Genomic DNA, 23790 nt, shown 5'->3' with positions numbered 1-23790 from the left:
ACCATGGCTTGAGTCAGGCACCTTTTATTTATTTATTTTTAATTTTATTTTTAAAAATTACTTTTATTGGGGGCTCTTACATCTTTTATCAAAATCCATACATTCATCTAGTGTGTAAAGCGTATTTGCATATATGCCGCCATTGTCATTTTCAAAGCATTTTCTTCCCACTTGAGCCCCTCATATGAGCTTCCCATTTCTTCCCCTTCCCTCTCACACCCTCCCTCCCTCTTGAAACCTTGACAAGTTGTAGATTATTTTTTCCATATCTTACATCGTCCTCTGTCACCCCTCACCAACTTCTCTGTTATTCGTTCCCCTGGGAAAGGGGTTCTAATTAATCCTTGTGATTGGTTCCCCTTTCCCCCCCCCCACCCTCCCCAAATCCTCCTGGTATCTCTACTCTCCTTGTTGGCCCTGAGGGGTTTATCCATCCTGGATTCCCTGTGTTTCACGGGCTCTGTCTGTAGCAGTGTGCCTGCTCTGGTCTAATCCGATTTGTAAGGTAGAATTGAAGTCATGATAGTGGGGTGAAGGAAGTACCAAAGAACTAGAGGAAAGTTGTGTGTTTCATCAGTGCTATACTGCACCTTGACTGGCTCACTTCTTCTCTCTGACCCTCTGTGAGGGTACATCCAATTGTCTACAGATGGGCATTGCCTCCTCTTCATGACCCCTCCCCCATTCACCTTGGATATGGTTTTATTCTGGGACTTTGATGCCTGATACCTGATCCCATCAACACCTCATGATCACACAGGCTGGTGTGCTTCTTCCATGTGGGCTTTGTTACTTCTCAGCTAGGTGGCCACTTGTTTATCTTCAAGCCTTTAAGATCTCAGACACTCTATCTTCAGCAATCGTGTCGGGAAGGTGAGCATCATGGAATGTCAGGTTAATAGAACAAAGTGTTCTTGCATTGAGGGAGTACTTGAGTAGAGGTCCAATGTCCATCTGCTGCCTTAGTATTAAACCTATAAATATATGCACATAGATCTATTTATGCAGGCATGTACATATGTAACTATGTTTATGCCTGTATCCTTTGCCTCCTGGTTCTTTCCTCTATTTCCTTTTATTGTCCTCATGTCCCACCCTCATGTCCGGCCTTCATTCAGGTTTAGTAATTCCTCGCTGCTACATTGCCCTTGATTCAGCCCCACTAGGCCTCCTATGATCTTTTTTTTTTTTCTTTTCTTCTTTTACATTTTATTAGGGACTCGTACAACTCTTACCACAATCCATACATATACATACATCAATTGTATAAAGCACATCCATACATTCCCTGCCCCAATCATTCTCAAGGCATTTGCTCTCCACTTAAGCCCCTTGCATCAGGTCCTCTTTTTTTTCCCCTCCTCCCTCCCCCTTCCCCCCTCCCTCATATGCCCTTGGTAATTTATACATCGTTGTTTTGTCATATCTTGCCCTATCCGGAGTCTCCCTTCCCCCCTTCTCTGCTGTCCCTCTCCCAGGGAAGAGGTCACATGTGGATCCTTGTAATCAGTTCCCCCTTTCCAACCCACTCACCCTCCACTCTCCCAGCATCGTCCCTCACACCCTTGGTCCTGAAGGTATCATCCACCCTGGATTCCCTGTACCTCCAACCCTCGTATGCACCAGTGTACAGCCTCTGTCCTATCCAGCCCTGCAAGGTAGAATTCGGATCATGGTAGTTGGGGGGAGGAAGCATCCAGGATCCGGGGGAAAGCTGTGTTCTTCATCGATACTACCTCACACCCTAATTAACCCATCTCCTCTCCTAAACCCCTTTATGAGGGGATCTCCATTGGTTGACACTTGGGTCTCCACTCTGCACTTCCCCCTTCATTTAATATGATATATATATACATATATATACATACATATACACATATATACACATACATACACACACTTATATCTTTTTTTTTTTTGCATGATGCCTTATACCTGGTCCCTTGGGCACCTCGTGATCGCACTGGCCGGTGTGCTTCTTCCATGTGGGCTTATTTGCTTCTGAGCTAGATGGCCGCTTGTTCACCTTCAAGCCTTTAAGACCCCAGGCACTATCTCTTTTGATAGCCGGGCACCATCAGCTTTCTTCACCACATTTGCTTATGTACCTGTTTGTCTTCAGCGATCCTATCATGGAGGTGTGCAGTCAATGATATGATTTTTTGTTCTTTGATGCCTGGTAACTGATCCCTTTGGGACCACTCGCTCACTCAGGCTGGTGTGTTCTTCCATGTGGACCTATGATCTTCTTTCCATTGATTTTAGTTCACTTGTTCCTTTGACCCTGGGTTAGTTTCCCGCCCCGCCCCCTCTTTTCCCACATCTCCCCTTTTCCCGTCTTCCCCCTTCCCCAACCATTAGTCTCGCTCTTTTCATCTCCGAATTATTTATCCCTCCTATCTTATCTAGATAGACATGCAGATACATTAATAAGGGCAAAAACCGGCAAAGCCAAATAAAACAACAAATGAAGTCAAAACCAACAAAATAACAACAGCAAAAAACAATTAAAATAACAAAAAGAAAGCCACTGACGACAAAAGTGGAAAAGCCTATAAGTAGTTCAGGGTCTGATTGTTGGCCTTTACGAGTGTTGTCTAGTCGAGTCTGATGGGGTGCCACACTCTGTCTCCAAAGTCTATTTTTAGTATTCCCTGGGGGGTTCATCAGTCTGCTCCCTCTGATGCTGTGCTGCTTGCTCTCAGTGCCTCGCCCCAGTGTGACGGGGCCAGACCATGCACTATTTCCACACTGTGTCTCCAGTGCTGTCACCCGTGGCGCCATGGTTCAGTGAGAGACGCTGTGTCCCGTGGTGGGGCCAGCCCTGCGGTCCTCCCCGTGAGTTGTCTGCTCTGAGCAGGAACATCATCCTTGGGGCTTGGTGGGCCAGGATGTCCTCTCCTCCCTCTCCATCCCTTTGTGTTTCTCTCGTGTGCTTGAATCCGACGCACCCCTGTCCCCAAGCTGTAGCCCCAGTGCTGTCCTCTGCAGGGCATTCTTCTGAGGTGGGGTGGGGGTTATCCACATAGTTGGGATTGGGGCTGGCCTGCAGACCGCTGTTGGTTTCCTGGTACATGCCAGTGTGTTGTATTCACGTCTTGGCGCTCGGGTTGAAGGAGTCAGGCACATTTTAATCCTCAAGATGAAAGCTTGGCACTTCAACACTTTAAAGAGGTCTTGTCCAGCAGAGTTGCCCAGCGTGTTGTGTGATTTAATTTATTGACTGCTGCTTCCATGAGCATTGAGTGTGGACCCAGGTAAAATCAAAGTGATTGTTTGATAACTGGTAATGTTGCTGTATTCATTGAAGAGCCCTGGTGGGTAGTGGTTATGTGTTGGGCTGTTAACCACAAAGTCAGCAGTTTGAAACCACCTGCCACTCCATGGGAGAAAGACTAGGCTTTCTACTCCCATAAGGTCAGTCTCAAAAACCCTCAGTGCAGTTCTATCCTGTCCTATAGGGTCCCCATGAGTCAGTACTGACTTGATGGCAGGGAGGTGTTGTTTTCAAAAATATGTTCATTCATTGCTTCTAATTGAAGCATAGTGCCATGTGATGGCTAACGGCCTCCAATTAGCTATCAACCACCCCAGACAGGAGTCCTGAGAATGCCTCCAGCTCCCCACAAACATCGGTGAACATCTCCATCCTGCCCCTTATGCTTCTTGTGAAGATGGCCCTGAGTTATGTCATCGGAAGCGGGATTGCAGCATTGTAGGACAATTTGGTGCAAAACCTGGCCAAAACTGGTCAGACTGCTCTGCCAAAGAGCTGCCTCTATTAACTCTCTGACTGGCATTCTCTAGAGTTCCTCTTCTCCAAAGTCCTAGTTAATTTAGAACAGTGTCTAACTTGCTAATTGTCATCCAGCTGGAATAAAGCCATATCTCTCAATTTGCATTTATTTGACCAAGAATGGATTTTAACAACTCTTCATCTAATCACCGAGGTCCATAGGGGGTGCAAATGGCTTAAGGTCAACTGCTACCATAGATGTTGGCCTTAGGAACCCACCCAGCAGCGGTATCTCAAGAGAAAAGCCCGATGCCCTGTTTCCACTAAGATGACAGCCAACAGCACCTTAGAGAGCCATTCTTCTCTGTAATCCATGGGATCACATGACAATGGAGCTGCTGAAATTACTGCGATCTTGACAAAGAGTCATTAGCAGTCATAGTTTCCCTTGTTTAACTCACCACTTCTTACTGATTGCCACCCGCAGACTTAATGGAGGGCTTAATTTTGTAACAGGTCCCTTCCCTGTTACTTGGCAGGAATTTCATGTATGAACTGAGATGAGTGGATTCTGAATCAATTCAGAAGCCCAAGGTCAGCAGCTGAAAACCACTAACCACTCTGTGGGTAAAACACAAGGTTTTTTGCTCCTGTAGAGATTTACACCCTCAGAAATCCAAAGGACTGGTTCTGCTCTGTCCTATAGCGTCCCTGTGAGTCAGAATCAACGTGGTGGCAGCGAGTATGTTTGTTTGTTTTAAACTTTTACAGTCCCCCTTCAAGGAGGAGCCCTGGCAGCATAGTGGGTTATGTATTGGAATGCTAACTGAAAAATCAGCAGTCAAAGCCACCAGTTGTCCTGAGGGAGAAAGAGGATACTTTCTACTCTCGTAAACAGTTACCATCTCAGAAACCCACAGGAGCAGTTCTACTTTGTCCTATAAGGTCACTATGAGTTAGAGTAGACTCAATGGCCGTGAGTTGGTGTGTTAGTCTGGGGAGACTAGAGAAACCAATCCATAGAAACCCATATGTGTAAGACAGAATTTTATATAGAGGAGAATTGTACATTAAGAAAGCATCCCAACCCAGTCCAGTTCAAGCCCATAAGTCCTACATTAGCCCATAGGTCTGATACCAATCTGTAAAGTCCTCTTCAGACTCACAAAACAGATGCAATGATGCTTAATGCAGAAAGATCACAGGCCAGTGGGTTGGAAGTCTTCTGGATCCAGTGGCATTATAAGCATCTCAGCGCTGGCAGGGGTCTCCACGTGGCTTCTCCAGGTCCAGGGTTCTGGCTGCATCAGGGTGGGTTCATGTGGCTTCTCAGAGATGTCTCACAGGGAGTCAGCCTTGTCAGTAGAGTCTCCAAGGAAGTGAACAGAGTGAGACAGTGGCTCCCACCTCCAAGAAGGAAATCTCAGAATCCTCAGGGGAAGGCCGTGCTCACAGAGGCCTCATTGGCTGTGACCCGATTGACAGAGAAAACCCCACCCCATCACTCTTAATCCTCTCAAGTCCCAAATTGACACCAGATTATGTAATTACCACAGTTGGCTAGTTGACTTATCCCCCTGCATACCAGAACACATCCATCTGAGCGGATGTCTGTGATCTTTCCCCATTGCAAAAGGATCTATTCCTTCAATACTCATAAACAAATAAGATTCACTGCCATCAAGTCGATGCCACCTCATAACCACCCTATAGGAAAGGATAGAACCGGACCTCTGAATGTCAGAGAGTATAACTGTGTAAGGGGGTGGAAAGCCCTATCTTTCTCCCACAGAGCGCCTGGAAGTTTCGAACTGCTGACCTTGGTGACAGCAACACATAACCACTAAGCCACCTTCTCAATGCAAGTTTTTATGTCTAGCAGAGCAACTGGTGTAGTGTTTTAATAAGACAAATGCTTCTGATGTTTTGTTGATGCTGTCTTGTGCAGATGGGAATGTCTTGCCCGTGAAGCTGAATGCTCCACGCATTGACGGGTCCTCCTGTTTTCTTTCTCTGTTTCTCCATTTTCTTCTGGGACTTCTGCCTTTAGGAGAACATGATTGATAAAGGTGGAAGGGAAGCCAACCTCACCGACCCAGGGCGCCTGGGGGTCCCTCTCTGTCTCAGTTTGGCAGTTCAGCCCATGATGAGCGCTAACCATGCTGGTGCGGAGCTGAGATGACTTCACTCTGTGACAGTGATCATCCCGTTCACTGTCTCCCTGAGGACTCATGCTGGAATAAAGGAAAACAGCCACGTGTCTCTGGTAACACCTGCAAGGTAAGAAGTGCAGTAAGTCCATGTGGAACTGACTGTTGGTAAAACAAGAATCAGTGCCCGTGTTGGACATCGTCTGTTTGGCAGTCTGTCTTGTGTTGGAAATTGTCTGTTTGGCAGTCTTGCTGGCCGGAGGTGGCCAAGGACAAAAAGTAATGCAGCCAGAGATAAGCAGAATAAAGGACAAAGAGGGCCTTAGGTGCCCTGCCCCCGCCCCCGCCACCCTTCTTCTACCTCTTACCCAAGCTTCATATGAAAGTCCTTTCCCCTGTCCCTCGAGGAGACAACTTTTTTAAGGATACACAATTCCATTGGTCTCCTTTTTGATATATATTACAAAATTTGATCATTCAACCACACCCCTGCCACAAAATCATTGACATCTTCAACTACCACTTTGTGGTAACACTGGCATAATGTAATCACCTCCAGAATGACAACCCCCAGGAGCAGCCAATCAATTGGAAGGAACTTTCCTCAGGAAGTGGCTCTCGCCCAATACAGGTGAACAACAATGTGGGATAGTTGTTTTTTTTTGCTGAGCCTAGATCCCATACCGATTCAAACAAAACAAGGGATAACTGCATGACTTAAAATCAGGTAAGGTGTGTGTCAGGGGTGCATCCTTTCACTATACTTGTTCACTCTGTATATGGAGCAAATCAGAGAAGCTGGATTAATTGAAGAAAAAATCAGCATCAGAATGGGCGGGAGGCTTATTAACAGCCTGTGATATGCAGACGACACAACCTTGCTTGCTGAAAGTGAGGAGGACATGAAGCTCTAGCCAATGAAGGTCAAGGATTTGTGTCTACAGTATGGGTGACAAACCCAAATCCTCACACCTGGACCAGTAGATAAGTGACATCGTGATAACTGGGGAAAAGATTGAAGCTGTCAAGGATTTCGCCTTGCTTGGATCTACCACCAATGCTGGTGGAAGTAGCAGTCAAGAAATCAAGCAATGCGTTGCATTGAGTAAATCTGCTGCATGAGACCTTTAAAGGGTTGAAAAGCGGGGAGATTACTTTGAGGACTCAGGTGTGCCTGACCCACACCATGGCATTTTCGTTTGCCTCATACGCATGTGAAAGTTGGATATTGACTAAGGAAGACCGAAGAAGAATCGATGTCTTTGGATTATAGTGCCGGTGAAGAATATTGAGAGCACTGTGGACTGCCGAAAGGACAGACACATCTGTCTTGGAAGAAGTACAGCTAGAATGCTCCTTAGAGTCAAGGAGAGCTGGACTTTGTCTCACGTACTTTGGACACGTTGTCAGGAGCCCAGTTCCTGGAGAAGGACGTTATGCTTGGTAAAGTAGAGTAGCAGAGCAAAACAGGAAGGCTTTCAATGAGCTAGCTCGACAACGGGGCTCAAGCATAGGACGAATTGTGAGTGTGGCAAAGGACCGGTGTTTCATTCTGGTGTGCACAGGGTTGCTACGGGCCAGGATGGACTCAATGGGACCTAACAACAACAGATCCTGCATCCAACGTGGACCTACCTTTCTTTAGACTTGAGCCAGCAGCCTGCTGTGCTGCCTGTTGACCCTGGGAGTTGTTAGCAGCCTGCCATCTTCCCTTAGATTCCTTGGATTCATCAGCCTCTGCAGCTAGAAGCCTTTTGTTTGACCTGCCAATCTTGGATTCATCAGTTCCTTTAGCTACTAATAAGGAGAAGTCACCAGCCTGATACCTCCTGTGTGAAGCTGGGTTGTCTAGAGAAACAAAACCAGTGACACTCACAAAAAGTGTAAGAAAGAACTTGATATCAAGATGGCAGCACAGCCCAGTCCAGCTCAAGTCCATGCGTTTGATGCACGTCAGAGCCCTCTTCAGATTCTTGTAGCTGCAGGCCAGTGAAGCAGAAAGATGAAGCAGGATTCAGCGAGATCACAGACTGGAGGGTTCAGAAACAGGTGGGTGCAGGGTCAGTGGAAACATGTCAGGGTGCTTCCAAGCAGCTCACGTGGGGCTGCCCCTGGAAGGAAGCACAGAACCCTAGCAAGCAGGCAGGGTGAAGGAACAGACAGAAGAGAGGAGTTCTCACTGTCTCTCTCATTAAAAGGCCACACCCCCTATGTTTTCACACAGGTTCAAGTTGACATAAAATCTAACCGCCATATTGACCTCTGGATTTGGAACTTGTCCATCTTTAAAACCGTGAAAGCTATTTCTCTGATGTCAGCCTCTATCTCTCTCTACATATATAAATTTCATGGGTTTTGATTCTCTTAGCAAACCCAGCCTAAGACACCGGCCAAATGCTGGGTCTGTTGTATGATGTGACAGAAGCCAATAAAGACACACCAAGGCACAGAACAAAAGGCAGGTTTATTAAGCTTGTTCACAAAGCTGACGCAGAGAGGGAGTCTCCCCGATTCTGTCTGTCTCTCGAAGTTTTCCCAATTTATTCCATGAGATAAGGATTACAACATAATCATGCCATACATACAGTTTCACATGATTACAGGTGATGCACGTGCATCAAAGGATACAAAGAAGGCCAACCTTAGGATGTCTCATAGTGTTAAATCATCACGCATTGTGTTAAAATCCACAGGGGTGTGATGTTTAGTATGCTAATGTCAGTTCCCTGTGATATATGGCTTTTTCCCCCTCTTCCTCTTTTTCTTTAGATGGACCTGGAAGTGTAGTGGTTCAGTTTTGAGCTACGAACAGTGAGGTTAGCTGTTCAAAGCTGCCAGTTTCCCTGAGGGAGAAAGATGAAACTGCCTGCTCCTGTCAATATCTAGCAGGTACAGAAAACCCAAAGAGCAGCTCCACTCGGTCCTCCAGGGCTGCCTACGAGTTGGAATTAGCTCAATGGCAGTGGGTTGCCTTTTTCATTGGTGTCAGCAGGTCTTCTCCACCATCTGGTTGAAAAATTACACATTTCTGGGTTTTTGTTGTTGTTGTCTCGTGGGAGAACTTTGCAAAAACACTTTCAAGGGCATTGTGCATCCCTTTGCTAGATGTTACAAACCATACGGGCTGCCCCTTGGATCCTGTTTCTATGACTTTTAAAAGAAACATCCACAGACTTAAGATTTGATGGGAGCCACAGGCCCAGAGCCTGGATCGAGCATATTGAAACAGAACATCACTATGTCTACAAAGGTGTCAGAGAATGCCTTGGATGTAATGTCCAGTCAGTAAATGCGCTCCAGTAGCTGACTGAGCATGGTTTCTTTTGGATGGGCCTCCTGTGCTTTCACTGGGCTGCAGGATTGGTCCAGCAGTATTCGTTGGGTGACTCTGAATTGCCAACTACCTGTTAAATGAAGAGAAAACATGAGCTTAGTCTGTTTAGTGGGCCCTTCTAGTCTAGGCCCCAAACACCTTGGCACTCTCCTTCCATCAACCTTAGAAATTCTAGAGTTGTCCTTTTCCTTCTCGCTGTGCTTTACCCTGTCCCTGACATAGGCCCCCTTCGGTGGACAGATTCTCAGGTGGCCTCCACAATCCTTATCCTGCCATTCACACCCATATAGGCCCCCTTCCCCTGGAGTATGGAAAGGACCTGCAACTACTGTCTAGCCAACACAATATAGCAAGGTGTTGCTGAATGCATGGGATGACAAGTGAGTGATTCCGTTGGTAAGATGGTGACGTCCATCTTGGTTTTGAAGAGACAAGATTCAGTGTGTTGTGCTGTCTTTGGTGAGGGCCACAGAGTAAGCCACTGAGGACAGCCTCCAGCTGATAGCCAGTGAGAAACTGGGGCCCTCCGTCCAACTGCCCGCAAGAATTGCCTGCTGCTGATAACCATGTGCGTTTGGAAACTGATCCTTTCCTAGTTGAGTCTCAGATGAGACCTGAACCTTGATGGAGACCTTGCTTACAGCCTTGCAGATGACCCTTCTAAGTGGTGCCTGCACTCGGACCCACAGAAACTATGAGGTAATAAGCTGCTAATCTATGATGTGACAACCTACAATTAATGCAGCCAGCCTTTTCATCAGATGCCCTTCAAGCTGGAACGGCCTATTCCAGATGATTGGCAGGGGTGGCTTATCAGCCCTCCAGAGGGCAGCAGAAACGGAGTTGGGGGACCTCCCCTAACAGTCTTCTCCATACTTTCTCCTTTGCCTGCGTCTATGGAAGAGACTGGAATGGCTAACAGCTCGCTTTCACAGACTCCTAACATAGGAATGCCATGTGACATCATTCAGACCAAGGAGCTACAGGAAGAATTTCGCTAGTGGGATTTCTGTGAAGACCTCCTGCTGTATTGATACAATGGAACCAACATAGCTTCTCTCCCCAAGCCCTAATGAACAGAGGGGCCTGAGGGGCCTCATTTGTACCAGTTTATTGCCGATTACAGAGCTGACAGATCCAAACACAACCCGCCTTGTAGGCGGGGCTAATCTGATTCTCCTGGGGAGAATGGGAACCTAGAACCCTGAACTGTAGCCACAAGATGTTGTCATGTATAGCTGAAAGTACAGAGGAGCAGTGGCTGCGAGATTATTTTAGTAATTCAATCTGGACATAGGAAGAATGGAACAAATTCAGAGAGGAGTATAATTAAGAAACCACATGATGAGATCAATTTACTGATAACATTGCAGTTCCATGGAGTCCAGAAGTAATATTTGAAATTGAGCTGAGACTCACCACTGTCCTCTCAGTTGATCCTTATTTTATCTGAGTTACGTTCAGGGGGCTTCCCTTTTGGGGTATTTAAAGCCGTTGACTAAGGTATTCATTTATTTTGATAATGGATGTCAACTGAACCAGAGTCAGACCATTCCCCAGACACGTGACCTGCCCTCTGGAACAGGAAAGCGTAACCTTGTTCCTCTACTTCACGTTGGCCCTTTCGTCGTTGGAATACTGAAGTTCTGTGTCTCTATACTCCTCCTCCCAACCCCTACCCCCCAAAAAAGCAGGTCTAACAGCTCCTCTCTGTGCTCCAAGGACATGGGTTTGAGCCCTTTGTTCTGACCTCCTTCTCGTGGAGAAAGTCTTACTGGTTAGAATCTCCTTGAGAATGCAGGGTCTAGAGCCCGTCCCAGGACACAGGGTCATCTGGGTAATCCTCATAACAAGAGCTTGCTGCTTGCGTCGTCAGAAGTAGTGTCACCAGTCGTGGGACTCCAGGAACCATCACACGAGTTGTCTAAACTTGCTCTGCAAAGCTCTGGGTATAGCCAAGGGAGCGAATAACTTTCCTTTCTAATGATATGACTGTTACTTCTCTTTCTTTGGCTCAAGGTCAAACAAGAGGTATAAGGATACAGACCAGGTAGATCCGACCTAGTTCAACTTTTTGCCCATACCTTGACTTCTAACTATTATCAAAATCACTTTTCTTGGTTTTGGTGATTGCTATTTGTATCCTTGGCAGCATTTTATCGTGTGGTGTGCAAGCTTTGGGAGGATTGTCACAAATCCACGTGGGAGAACTGTGGGGAAGCCAGTGGCTGTAAAATAAAAGATTGGGAAGGAGAGGAGTGAAAAGGGATACATGGGTCATCAGTGCAAACGGGGTAGATGGGAGAGGCATGACTGCACTAGAGAGACGTGGAACAGAATAGATTGGGTTACATTCGAGGCGAAAGCAATGAAGAGAGATGTAGTGGGTGGCATGGAAAGGAATACAAATCAAAGAAATAGGACGAGAGGAAAGAGCGTAGAAGAAAGCGGTGAAAGGAAAGCAAAGAGAAAGTGAAACCGTGGACAGTGTCAGATTAAAATGCAGAATAAAACAAAATGGAAAAGGTTCGAACGGAGATGAACGCACTGAAGGAAAGGGAGGGAATAGAGTGTAAACGGGTACGTGGGGGGGAGCCGTAGAGGGAAGCGTGTGTCCTAAACGGAATCACGTTGGGGTTACCAGAAGACCAGATCAGACGCAGAAGCAAACACATTGGGGAAAGAGAGATGGCCTGGGAGCCAAGGGGCCAAGGCCTGCAGCTGAGAGGGGCAAGGATTTTCTCCCAGAGCCTCCAAGAGAGAGGGCCTTCCCATAGAGCCGGTGGTTTGAATTTGGATTTCTGAAGAGATTTCTGTCCTTTAAAGCTACCACGTTGGGTGTGTCTGGGACAGTAGCAATAGGAGCCCAACGGAGAATGGGCATTAAGGAAATGCATGGGAAATGAATACAAAGGAACGAGGTGCAGTGAAATGGAATAAAAGGAGAGACCTGGAATGACATGAGACAGAAAGAAATTAACCGTATGTACTCCAATATAAGCCAACCTGAGTATAAGCCGAGGCACCTAATTATTACCTGGGAAACCAGAAAAACTGATTGACTCGAGTATAAGCCTAGGGTGGGACATGCAGGATGTGAATTAACACAGAGACCAGAGGGGAGAGACGGAGCGCAGCCACAGACACATCCTTACCAGTTCAGCTGCCGGCGTAAGTGAATCACTACAGGTGCTTCTGCAAATTGGAGCCGTCCACGTCATAGGACGGCTCTGATTGGTTAGATGTGAGTCAACAAACATTCAAAGCCCTGCAGTGTCAACAAGGCTTTGAATGAACAGCGGAGGAATGGCAATCACCCGCGAGATGTGACACCTCGTTGGGGTACCACTGACCCATGTATAAGCCGAACCCCAGTTTTGCAGCACATTTTTTGTGCTGAAAACCTCGGCTTATACACGAGTATATACGGTAAGTTGAAAGGAAGGGATGGAGTGCACCTACTTCTGTTAGCTAACCTGTGGAAGAGATGAGATTAGATCGGAATAGAAAGAAATGCAAACTGATGGGATAAACTAGGAAATCCAAGCATGAAAGGCAGGAACCAAAGGAATGAGGATAGGTTTGAAGACACAGTTAAAAGGAAACTCTCTTGTCAGCAGACCCTACAAACTCATCAGTAGGGAGGAAAAGGCAGTTTGGTGATAGCTCTCAGACCTGCCCAGAGACCCAGCATAGCAGAAAATCACCTCATAGTGCGACTCCATGATTCCTTCTGGTGGAGTACGGACTGGTGGACATAAGGCAGGTTTGGGTGGGAGCTTCCTGGGGTGTGGAGGACATCCTGCAGGTGGCTCACTCTGCAAGTGAAAGAAGAGTAGAGGTCATGTGGGGCCCATGGACTCAAGCTACTTGAGAATCATAGCATCTGAAGTGTGCCCACTGCGTGCTGTGGAGACCCAGAATGAAAGGGTCAGCCCAGGTTTGCGCAGACAGCATAGAGGCAGGGGAGGACCCAGCACCAGCCCTGTTCCTTTTGCCTGGCGTCCTTGGTGATTTCTATTCCAGAACCTCTTACTTCATCCCAGAAGGCTCCCGGTCAATGTCATCTCATTCTCAGTCCAGTTCCAAGACCGGGTGGTAGGAGGAATAAAGCAGGAGCCAGGGATTCTGGATCTGAGACCCTGAGCCACTTTCTGCACTTGTTGCGAAATGAAAGGTTTAGACAAGGTGGTCTTGCAGGCTTGTCAGATACAAAATGCTCAGGTCACATAACCTCTGTTGTTCGCTGTTGTGAAGCTGATTCCCATTCCTGGTGATCCCACGTGTGCAGAGTAGAAATGTGCTCCAAAGGGTCTTCAAGGATGTGGCCCTTTGGAAGCAGATTACTGGGCCCAATTTCCAAGGCGTCTTGGATGAACTTTGAAGTGCCAACTTTTAGATGTGCACTCCAGGGCGACCTGATGGCACTACCCAGGGATTGTGTTCCTTCTGGGGGAAGGTTAAAGGAAAAAGAAAGTAGGAATCAAATAGTAGGCAGCCAAAGGAAAGGAGTGGTAAGATGTGATGAAAAATTGATAAAAATAAAATTGTGGGTTTTTTTTAAAACATTTTATTAGGGGCTCATACAACTCTTATCACAATCCACACATATACATACATCAATTGTATAAAGCACATCCATACATTCTTCGTCCTCATCATTTTCAAAGCATTTCCTCTCCACTTAAGCCCTCTGCAACAGGTCTTTTTTTTTCCCCTCCCTCCCCGCTCTCCCCTCCTTCATGAGCCCTTGATAATCCACAGATTGTTATTTTGTCATATCTTGCCCTATCTGGAGTCTCCCTTCCCCCCTTCTCTGCCGTCCCTCTCCCAGGGAAGAGGTCACATGTGGATCCTTGTAATCAGTTCCCCCTTTCCAACCCACTCACCCTCCACTCTCCCAGCATCGCCCCTCACACCCCTGGTCCTGAAGGTATCGTCCACCCTGGATTCCCTGTGCCTCCGGCTCCCATATGCACTAAAATTGTGGTTTTAACCCCCTCCCCCCCACTACCATGATCCGAATTCTACATTGCAAGCCTGGATAGAGCAGAGGTTGTACACTGGTGCAGATAGGAGCCGGAGGCACAGGGAATCCAGGGTGGATGATACCTTCAGGACCAGGGGTGTGAGGGGCGATACTGGGAGGGTAGAGGGTGAGTGGGTTGGAAAGGGGAAACCGATTACAAGGATCTACATGTGACCTCCTCCCTGGGGAGGGACAACAGAAAAGGGGTGAAGGGAGATGCCGGATAGGGCAAGATATGACAAAATAATAATTTATAAATTATCAAGGGCTCGTGAGGGAAGGGGAAGCGGGAGGAAGGGGAAAAAGGACTTGCTGCAAAGGGCTTAAGTGGAGAACAAATGCTTTGAAAATGATTTGGGCAAAGAGTGTACAGATGTGCTTTATACAACTGATGTATGTTTATGTATGGATTGTGATAAGAGTTGTATGAGTCCTTAATAAAGTGTTTAAAAAAATTGTGGCTATTTAAAGATAAATAAAATTGTGGCTATTGCGAAAAATAAAGAAATGAAGGAAGAAGGCCTGGAAAATGAGGCAGAATGGGATGCAGTGGACTCCAAAATAAAGAAATAGGAATGAAACAGAGTGGAATGACATGCCACAGAAGGGAAAGAAAAGAACGGGGATGAAATGGAAAGAAAGGGACTAAAGGATTTAAAACAAATTAAATGGAAAGCACAGTACAGAGAGCGAAGAGCACAAGTAGAATTTGAGGACAGCAAGATGGGATCCAATGGAGGGGATGAGCAAGAGAGGAATGGGGCTGACACAGTGAGAGGGGAATAGAAGAGAAATAGGGTAGAGAGAACAGCATGGGAAGGAACAGAAAACAGTGACATCAAGTTGCGTGGAAGGGAAAGTAACATGGTAAAGTAGAGGCAGAAATGAGAAAGGAAGGGGAGAACAAGAATGGAAACAATATATAAAGCTGAGAAGAAATTAAGTTCAACAAATAGAAGTAAATGTAGAAATAGCAAAGTTGAAAATGGAATGGAACGGTAGAAAATGAAAATGAGTGAAATAGGTTGAATGTATGAATGAGAAGAGCGGGAATGAAATGAACTGGGAAGGCAGAGAAGGGAAACGAGCTGACAACGATGGGACGGTCTAGAATCAAACAGAAAATAGCGGAGTGTGCAAAACCGAATGGAATGGGATCTGAAAGAAAAATAGAAAATAGAGGGAGATCATGGAGATGAAAGAAATGAAAAAGCAATGAGAGGAATGTAGTGAGATCAGTGTGCCGTGGGGTGGACTGTAATGGGATCGTACTGCAATGTAATGGAATCAGTGTAGGGAGAGGGAATGGGAATAAATACATTGGAGTCAAGTGAATGGTGATAGATGGGAAGGAATACAATGGAAATAAGTACAAAAGAATAAAAGGAGTGTGTTACACATTGAATTGTGTCCCCCAAAGTATGTGTTAGAATTCACATGCTCATACTAGTGAATGCCATGTCTTTGGGAAGAAAGTTTTCTTTATTATGTCAATGAAGCCATGCCCGTGTGTAGAAGGTCTCAGAAACTTAATAACGTTTCTGTTAGCAGAAGCAAACACAAATGGGGGAAAGATAATGCCATGTAAACATCTCCCCAAAACCAAGGCCTGCAGCTGAGAGGGGCAACGATTTCCCCCCAGAGCCCACAAGAGACAGGGTCCTTCCCATAGAGCCGGTGTCTTGAACTTGGATTTCTAAAGAAATGTCCACTCTCTAGAGCTACCCACTTTTGGTGTTTGTGGGACAGCAACCCTAGGGACCTAAGACAGAGTCGACAGGAAATTAAAGAATGGAAAATAAATGGCCCAGAAAGAATGAGGTGGAGTGGGGAGGGATGTAGTGGAACGGAGCAAAATAAATAGCCTGGAATGACATGAGGCAGAAAGAAATTAAAGTTGAAAAGAATGGAGGGCATATAAATACGATGGGGAATGGAATAGAATAATAGGAAGGAAGGAATAAAATGGGGAGGAACAGAATGCAATGCAAACTGTTGAAATAACCTAGAAATTTGGAGGATAGAAGGCAGAGCACCACACGAATGGAGATGGTCTTGGTAGGATTTTAAAAGAGAAACTCGCTTGTCAGCAGACCCTACAAACTCATCAGTAGGGAGGAAAAGGCAGCTTGGTGAAAGCTCTCAACCTGCCCAGAGACCCAGCAGAAAATCACCTCATAGTGTGACTCTGTGATTCCTTCTGGTGGAGTACGGACTGGTGGACGTAACCCAGGTTTGGGTGGGAGCTCCCTGGGGTGTGACGGACCCTCCTTAGAGGCTGCTGCAGGTGGCTCACTCTGCAAGTGAAAGGAGAGCAGAGAACACGTGGGGCCCCTGGACTCAGGCTACTTGAGAATCATAGCATCTGAAGTGGACATAGCCTTCCCCTGAGGATTCTGGGAATTCCTGTATTTCCTCCTTGGAGGTGGGAAACTCTCTGCTCACATCCAGGGAAATCCAGAGTGAAGGGATCTGACCAAGTTTGCACAGAGTCAGAGTAGAGGTGGGTGAGGACCCAGCACTATCCCCAGCTTTTTTTTTTGGGGGGGGGGAGTCTGGTTTTCTCTGTAACCTCTATTCCAGAACCTCCTTGTCACCCAAGAAGGTTCCTCAGAATGTTATCTCATTCTTAGTCCAATGCCAAGCTCTGGTGTGATAGTTACATAATCGGGTGTCAATTTGCGTCTCGAGCAGATTAAGAGTGAAGGGGTGGAGTTTAGTCTATCAACTGGGTCATAGCCAATGAGACCTCTGCATGGACATGGCCTTCCCCTGAGGATTCTGGGGATTCCTCTATTTCCTCCTTGGAGGCAGGAAACGCTCTCTTTCTGCTCACACCTGGGGAGACATAGCAGCTAACAAGACACTTAGAACTACATTAGTGCCCTGAGCTGGAAGAGCCACGTGGAGACCCTTGCCAGCACTGAGATACTTACAACACTACTGGATCCAAAAGATTTCCCACCCACTGGCCCATGATCTTCCTGCATTCAGCACCATTGCATGTGTTCCTTCAGTCTGAAAAGGACTTTATAGATTGGTATTGGATATATAGGCTAACATCAGACTTAGATCTGGACTGGGCTGGGATGATTTCTCAGTATTCAACTGTTCTTGTATATAAACCTCTTTCTTATACACATGAGTGTCTATGGATTTTTTCTCTAGTCTACCTGGACTAACACACTGGATGATGGAAGGAACAAAACAGGAGCAAGGGATTTGGATTTGACCCTCTTCCTGTACGACCTTGAACTATGTTCTCTACCCGCTGGCCCTGAGATGCACAATGGCAGGTTTAGACAAGGTGGTCTTGCAGATTGGCCAGATACAAACTACCAATAACATAACCTCTGTTGGTAGTTACTGTGGAGTTGATTTCAACTCATGGTGGCCCCTGTGTGCAGGGTAGAACTCTGCTCCCAAGGATTGTCAAAGCTGTGGCCTTTGGGGAACAGACCACTGCACCTGTCTGCCCAGATATCTCAAGGTAGGTTTGAACTGCCAACCTTTCCACTTCCCCTAGAGTATCACACACACCACCCCCCAGGACTGTATTCCCTTTGCTTCTTCCTTAAACAAGCTCAGACGAGCCAACTTACCTCATACAATTCCTCTGGAGGGATTGGCGGCAGCCTCTGCGGAAAAAGAAAATGGCAACAAAAAAAAAAAAGTCACGGGGTATCAGGCATCTCCAAAAATTCTCAGAAACAGCTTGCCCGCAGATACCTTGAGACCTTGAGCCCCTTTCTCCACCCCTGGCCCTGAGATGTTCAATGAAGAGCTCTCCAGGAGGATTTCCAAGAGTGGATCTTTACAGAAGGGAGGTGTAGTGGTTCAATGTTCAGGTCAGTGGTTCAAACCCACCAGCCACTCCTTGGGAGAAAGGTGTGGCAGTCTCATCCGGTAAAGATTTCCAACCTTGAACCCTGATGGGGGTTGCTGGGAGTCAGAATTGACATGACGACACCTAGCCACCAACACTCCTCTTCATATTCCAGAAGGGCTCAAAGCTAGGCGTTGTCACATTAAAGAGCAAGAGGACCAGGAAGAGATGGAAAGCCCCAGGGAGGAATTGAGAGCCCCCTGAGAAGGGAGGGGAGGTGGCATGGAAAGATTCTCTTGGGTGTCCTCAAGAAAACACCCCCTTCCCAGTTGCTAGGCTGGGGAGTGGATCCTTAGGAGCATCACTCACTAGATTCTGAATAACATTGAATATTCATCAAGACCCCAATGTACAGCACACTAACAAATAGTTCAGTAAGAGACTCATGGATATTCTATGCTTAGATTGTGGATTTGACTCACAATGCATGAGGAGACATGTGATGTCTCAAGCTACTTAATGGTTTCTACCTGCAAACTTCAAGAAGCAGAGGATTTGACTTTAGCAAACACTTCCTTTGCAGTAAGGGAAACGTCTTTAAATATCTGTCATTTCCTTTCAGATTTTTAATACATCCCAGGTTGGAAAGATCAGACCTTGCTGGGGTTGCTGTGGGTTCAGAGTTGGGCTTTGAAGGGCCAAGACTGGCGGTTCAAACCCACAAGCTGCTGCTCAGGAGAAAGATGAGGCTGCCTGCTTTTGTAAAGATTTGCAGTCTCGGCACACTATGTAGGGCTGCTACGAGTCTGCATGGACCTGGTGGCAGTGGATTGATTGGATTTTTATCTTACAAATATGGACAATTCATACCCTCCACCCTGTGGATGAAATTTACTCATTTTGAGTTAGAGTTTAAAGTTAGGGGGGAAATTTTAAAAACAGGGTTTAGAGGTAGGGTTAGGACTAGGAACATACAATTAAGAAAATATTTCAAAATACTTATTGGTAGTTTTGTTAACTCCCCTTGCATTCTTTTTTAACTTTAAAAACTCATTAAGCACTTGGTAGCACTTTCCCCACCTCAAGTTCAGCAACATTATGTTTGTCTTCTTTAAATGAATTAGGACATTGGACATTTTCCGAGGCCACCCACCTTGTTGGTTTGGTCTTGCCTTCTGGGCCCTGGCACATTAGCGTTCATAGATCTTGCCCAGCCTAGAGAAAACAAATCCCAGCCAAGGGTTGAGTTAGGAAGAGCTACAGAGAGGGAACTGTTTTCCTGGGCCCCCTAAGAAAGAGGGGGCAGAACCCTCCTCCTGTCATACCTCTCCCGAGCTCCCCCCATCACACCTCCAATGAGTTTGACCCGAGAATGTTCTGAAAATTGAGTTGATTATTTGGATGAAGACAGAAATCCCACTCTCATTCCCAGTGGCTGCCCTGTAGCCTGAGCTTAGTCCTGCATTCCGCCTGGCCTTGGTTCTCCTCTCTGTAATTTGGAGCTTTGAGTGGGCATGGATTGAATGGTATTCTTAAGTGTTGAATTCCTTGTGCGATCCTGTGTGGGAGTAGGGATTTTCTTTTGTTGTGGTTATGAGGGCATCAGCACTACACAGGCACGCAGGCTGAGCAACAACCCCGGAACCAAGGAAGGCACAGGACTTCTGAAAAGTTAGTTGGTGTTGGTGAAGAATACTGCTTATGCCGCAGACAGCCGGAAGAACACACAAATTGGTTTCTTGGAGGAAGTCCAGCCGGAGTGTTCCTGAGACACAAGGATGGAGTGGCTCCATCTTGTTTCTTTTGGACCAATTGCCAGAGAAAGACATCGTGCTTGGTAAAGTAGAAAACAGCGGTAGTTACACAATCTGGTGCCAATTTGAGACTAGTAAGAGTGAAGGGGTGGAGTTTAGCCTGTCCATCAAGTTTCTGCTTGATGACCTGATTTGGAGGCTCACCGATATTAAATACCGTATATACTGTGTGTAAGTTGAGCTTTCCAGCACCCTTAAAAAATAATTTTATTAGAGGCTCGTACAACTCTTATCACAATCCATATATACATCCACTGTGTCAAGCACATTTGTGCATTTGTTGCCATCATCATTCTCAAAACATTTGCTTTCTACTTTAGCTCCTAGTATCAGCTCCTCATTCCCCCCCCCATGAACCCTTGATACTTCATAAATTATTATCCTGTTGTTCATCCCCAAGGGAGGGGATTACATGTAGAACCTTGGGATTGCTTCCCCCTTTCCACCTCACCCTCTCTCCAACCTCCCGTTATCACCACTCACCACTGGTCCAGAGGGGTTGATCTGTCCTGGATTCCCTGTGTTTCCATTTGCTATCTGTACCAGTGTACATCCTCTGGTCTAGTCAGATTTGTAAGATAGAATTGGGATCATGATAGTGTATATGTGTGGTGGGGGAGTGGGGAGTGAGGAAGCATTAAAGAACTAGAGGAAAGTTGCATGTTTCATCATTGCTACACTGTACCCTGACTGGCTTGTCTCCTCCCTGAGACCCTTCTGTGAGGAGGTGTCCAGTTGCCTACAGATGGGCTTTGGGTCTCCACTCTGCGCTCCCCTTCATTCACAACGATAGGATTTTTTGTTCTTTGATGTCTAATACCTGATCCCATTGATACCTCATGATCACACAGGCTGGTGTGCTTCTTCCATGTGGGCTTTGTTGCTTCTCAGCTGGATGGCTGCTTGTTTATCTTCAAACCTTTAAGACCCCAGACGCTATATCTTTTGATAGCCAGGCACCGTCAACTTTCTTCACCACATTGCTTATGCACCTGCTTTGTCTTCAGCGATCTTGTCAGGAAGGTGAGCATCATGGAATGCCAGTTTAATAGAACGTGTTCTTGCATTGGGGGAGTACTTGAGTGGAGGCCCAATGTCCACCTTTCAGCACATTTTTAATGCAGTTTTGGTAGTAAAATTAGGCGCCTCAGCTGACATTTGGGTCAACTTATACTCGAGTATATATGGTAGCTCACTGGAGGTGGGACACAGACACACTCTGCTTGGTATTCCTGTCACAAGACACCATGAGCTATGCTAGAGCCCTGGAGCTGCAGGAACCACGTGGAAACCAGCGATGAGATGCTCATACCAACACTGGATTCATAAAACTTTCCACCCACTGGCCTGTGGTCTTCCTACATTCAGCATCATTGCATGCTTTGCATGAGTCTGAAGAGGAATTTATAGATTGGTATCAGACACATCGGCTAACATCAGACTTACGGACTTGATCTGGACTGGGCTGGATGTTTCTCAATATACAATTGCTCTTTTATATAAAGCTCTTTTTTTATAGACATAATGTGTCTGAATTTTTCTCCAGTCAACTCAGACTCACACAAAAACCGAAAACTAAATTCACTGCCACTGAGTCAATTCCGACCCATAGTGACCCTATAGGACAGTGTAGAACTGTCTGCTGTGGGTTTCTGGGACTGTAACTCTTTACAAGTGTAGAAAGTCTCCTCTTTCTCCTTTAGAGCGGTTGTTGGTTTCAAATTGCTGTCCTTGCATAGCCCACTATGTGACCAGGGCTCCTTGGTAAAGTCGGCCTGAGAAAAAGAAGGTTAAGCATAAGGTCCCTGTGGCTCAGAGCTGACTGGATAGCACCTCGCCACCACCGAGTTACGAAGGAATGACCTCATCAGAGGCCCTGCGTTGTACTTTTAGGCTCCAAAATCATAAGAAAAGATGATTTGTGTCCTTGAAAGCCACCCGATTGTGGTCGTTAGACTAGAGTAGCCCTATGTGGCTCAGATTAACAGGCAGTTAAGAGGGAGAGCCTTCTGTTTACTGCAGCCCTTCCCTCCACAGGGGACTGCTCCTAGTGGTGCAGGGGTTCAATGAAGGTTGGTGGTTAGAACCCAATAGCCGCTCAGTGGGACAAGAATGAGGCTGTTGATGTCTGTAAAGATCTACAGCCTTGGAAACCCTATGGAGGCAGTTCTACTCTGTCCCACCTGGTCTCTGAATCAGATTCAACTTGATCGCAGTGGATAGCCTTCCACAAAGGAGCCCTGGTGGCATAGTAGTTAAATCCCTCAGCTGCTAACCAAAATGTTGATCATTTGAACCCACCAGCTGTTCTGTGGGAGAAAGACATGGCAGTCTATATCCTTAAAGATGGACGGCCGCTAAAATCCCACAGACACAGTTCTGTGTGGCCTTCAGGGTTGTTATGGGTTGGAATCACCTGAATGGCAGTGGGTGTGGCCTATCCTTCCAGAATGCTAGGCCTGAGAGGATAAATTGCTTCATTTTTGCCTTGAGTCAACTCCCATCCACTCATATGCTCCTCGGGGACAGTGAGTTGTAACGGGATCTGGGGCCTGCAGGAAATTGAGCTGTGATCGGTGGGCTTTGTAGACCACAGGCAATGAGCAAAGTCTCCTTGCGCCTCAAACCAAGCCAAATTCCCTGCCACAGAGTTGATTTTGACTCATAGCTAGCCTAGAAAACAGAGTAGGGGAGGTTCTGAGAGGACCCCTCTTGGGAAGTAGAAAGCCCCTTTTTCCCCCTCTCTTGAATCAGCTGGTAGTTTTGAACGGCTGACCCTGTGCTTCGCAGCCCACTATCCTACCAGGGCTCCTTCTTTGTTCCCCAGTGCTGCTATCAAACCACGATTTTTCAGGGTAGGTGATGTTAAAGAACAGAAGTTCATTATCTCAGGTTCAGGGTAGGTGATGTTAAAGAACAGAAGTTCATTATCTCAGGGTTCAGGAAACTGGAAGGCTCAGTTCAGGGTGTCGTTTTGAGGTGAGGGTGTCTTTCCTGGTCTATTTCAGCTGCCAGCTGAGTATGCTGGATTAGGGATAAGTCTTCCCTTGCCATCTGTCTTCCTCTGTGGACACATCTATGTCCAGTCTTCTCGGCTTCTCTCTCAAAATTGATGGGGTTCAGTATCTACCCTGCATTAGTATGACCTCAGCTGATTGGTTGAATTATATTAGGTGGCATTATGGAAAGTGATATTACATTTGTTGTTGTGGCCACAAAGTCAGCCCTGACTCACTTTCTGTATAACAGAACAAAACACTTCCCTCAAAAACTCGCTGCCATCGAGTGGATTCTGACTCATGGTGACCCTATAGGACAGGGTAGACTTGCCCCAGTGGGTTTCCAAGATTGCGAATCTCTATGGGAGCAGAAAGCCTCATCTTACTTCTGCAGACTGGTTGGTGGTTTTGAACTGCTGACCTGGCTGTGAGCAGCCCAACGATCAACCGCTATGCCACCAGGAGCCCTGAAAATTGCCCCGTCCTGCCCTCTCCTTCCCATCTCTGATATGTTTCAGCCCCCAGTTACAGCCCTATGTTCATCTATCTCGTGGAGGGTTTCCCTTGTTCGCACTGACCCTGACCCTCTACTCTGCCAAGCACAACGATGTCCGTTTTCTAACAACTGGTCTTTCCTGAAGATGTGTTCCACGTAAACAAGATGGTCTTATCATTCTTTACTTGTCAGCAGTATTCAGGTTGCACTTCCTCCAGGATAAATGAGTTCATTCTCTGACCCACCCCACCCACTGCTACTGAGTCCATTCCGACCCACAGCAACACTCTAGGGCAGAGTAGAACTGTCCCTTTGAGGTTTTTTGAGAGTGTAAATCTCTATGGGAGTTGAAAGCCTCACCTTTCTGTCACAGAACAGCTGGTGGGTTGGAACTGCTGACCTTGAG

General features: G+C 46.5%; 1 protein-coding gene across 5 annotated transcripts in view; it reads left to right on the top strand.

The window, feature by feature from the left end:
• Positions 1–23790, top strand: part of IGSF23 (immunoglobulin superfamily member 23) — a 110903-nt gene that overhangs the window by 2650 nt on the left and 84463 nt on the right. For all 5 annotated transcript variants that reach the window (XM_075537585.1, XM_075537583.1, XM_075537587.1 and 2 more), the window contains exon 2: positions 5787–6016. The gene's annotated coding sequence lies outside the window, so the exon portion shown is untranslated. The remainder of the gene's footprint in view (positions 1–5786; positions 6017–23790) is intronic.

This window comes from Tenrec ecaudatus, chromosome 18 (assembly GCF_050624435.1).
Source record: "Tenrec ecaudatus isolate mTenEca1 chromosome 18, mTenEca1.hap1, whole genome shotgun sequence".
In the NCBI taxonomy this organism is placed as follows: Eukaryota; Metazoa; Chordata; class Mammalia; order Afrosoricida; family Tenrecidae; genus Tenrec; species Tenrec ecaudatus.
This window is presented reverse-complemented; position numbering and strand designations above follow the sequence as displayed.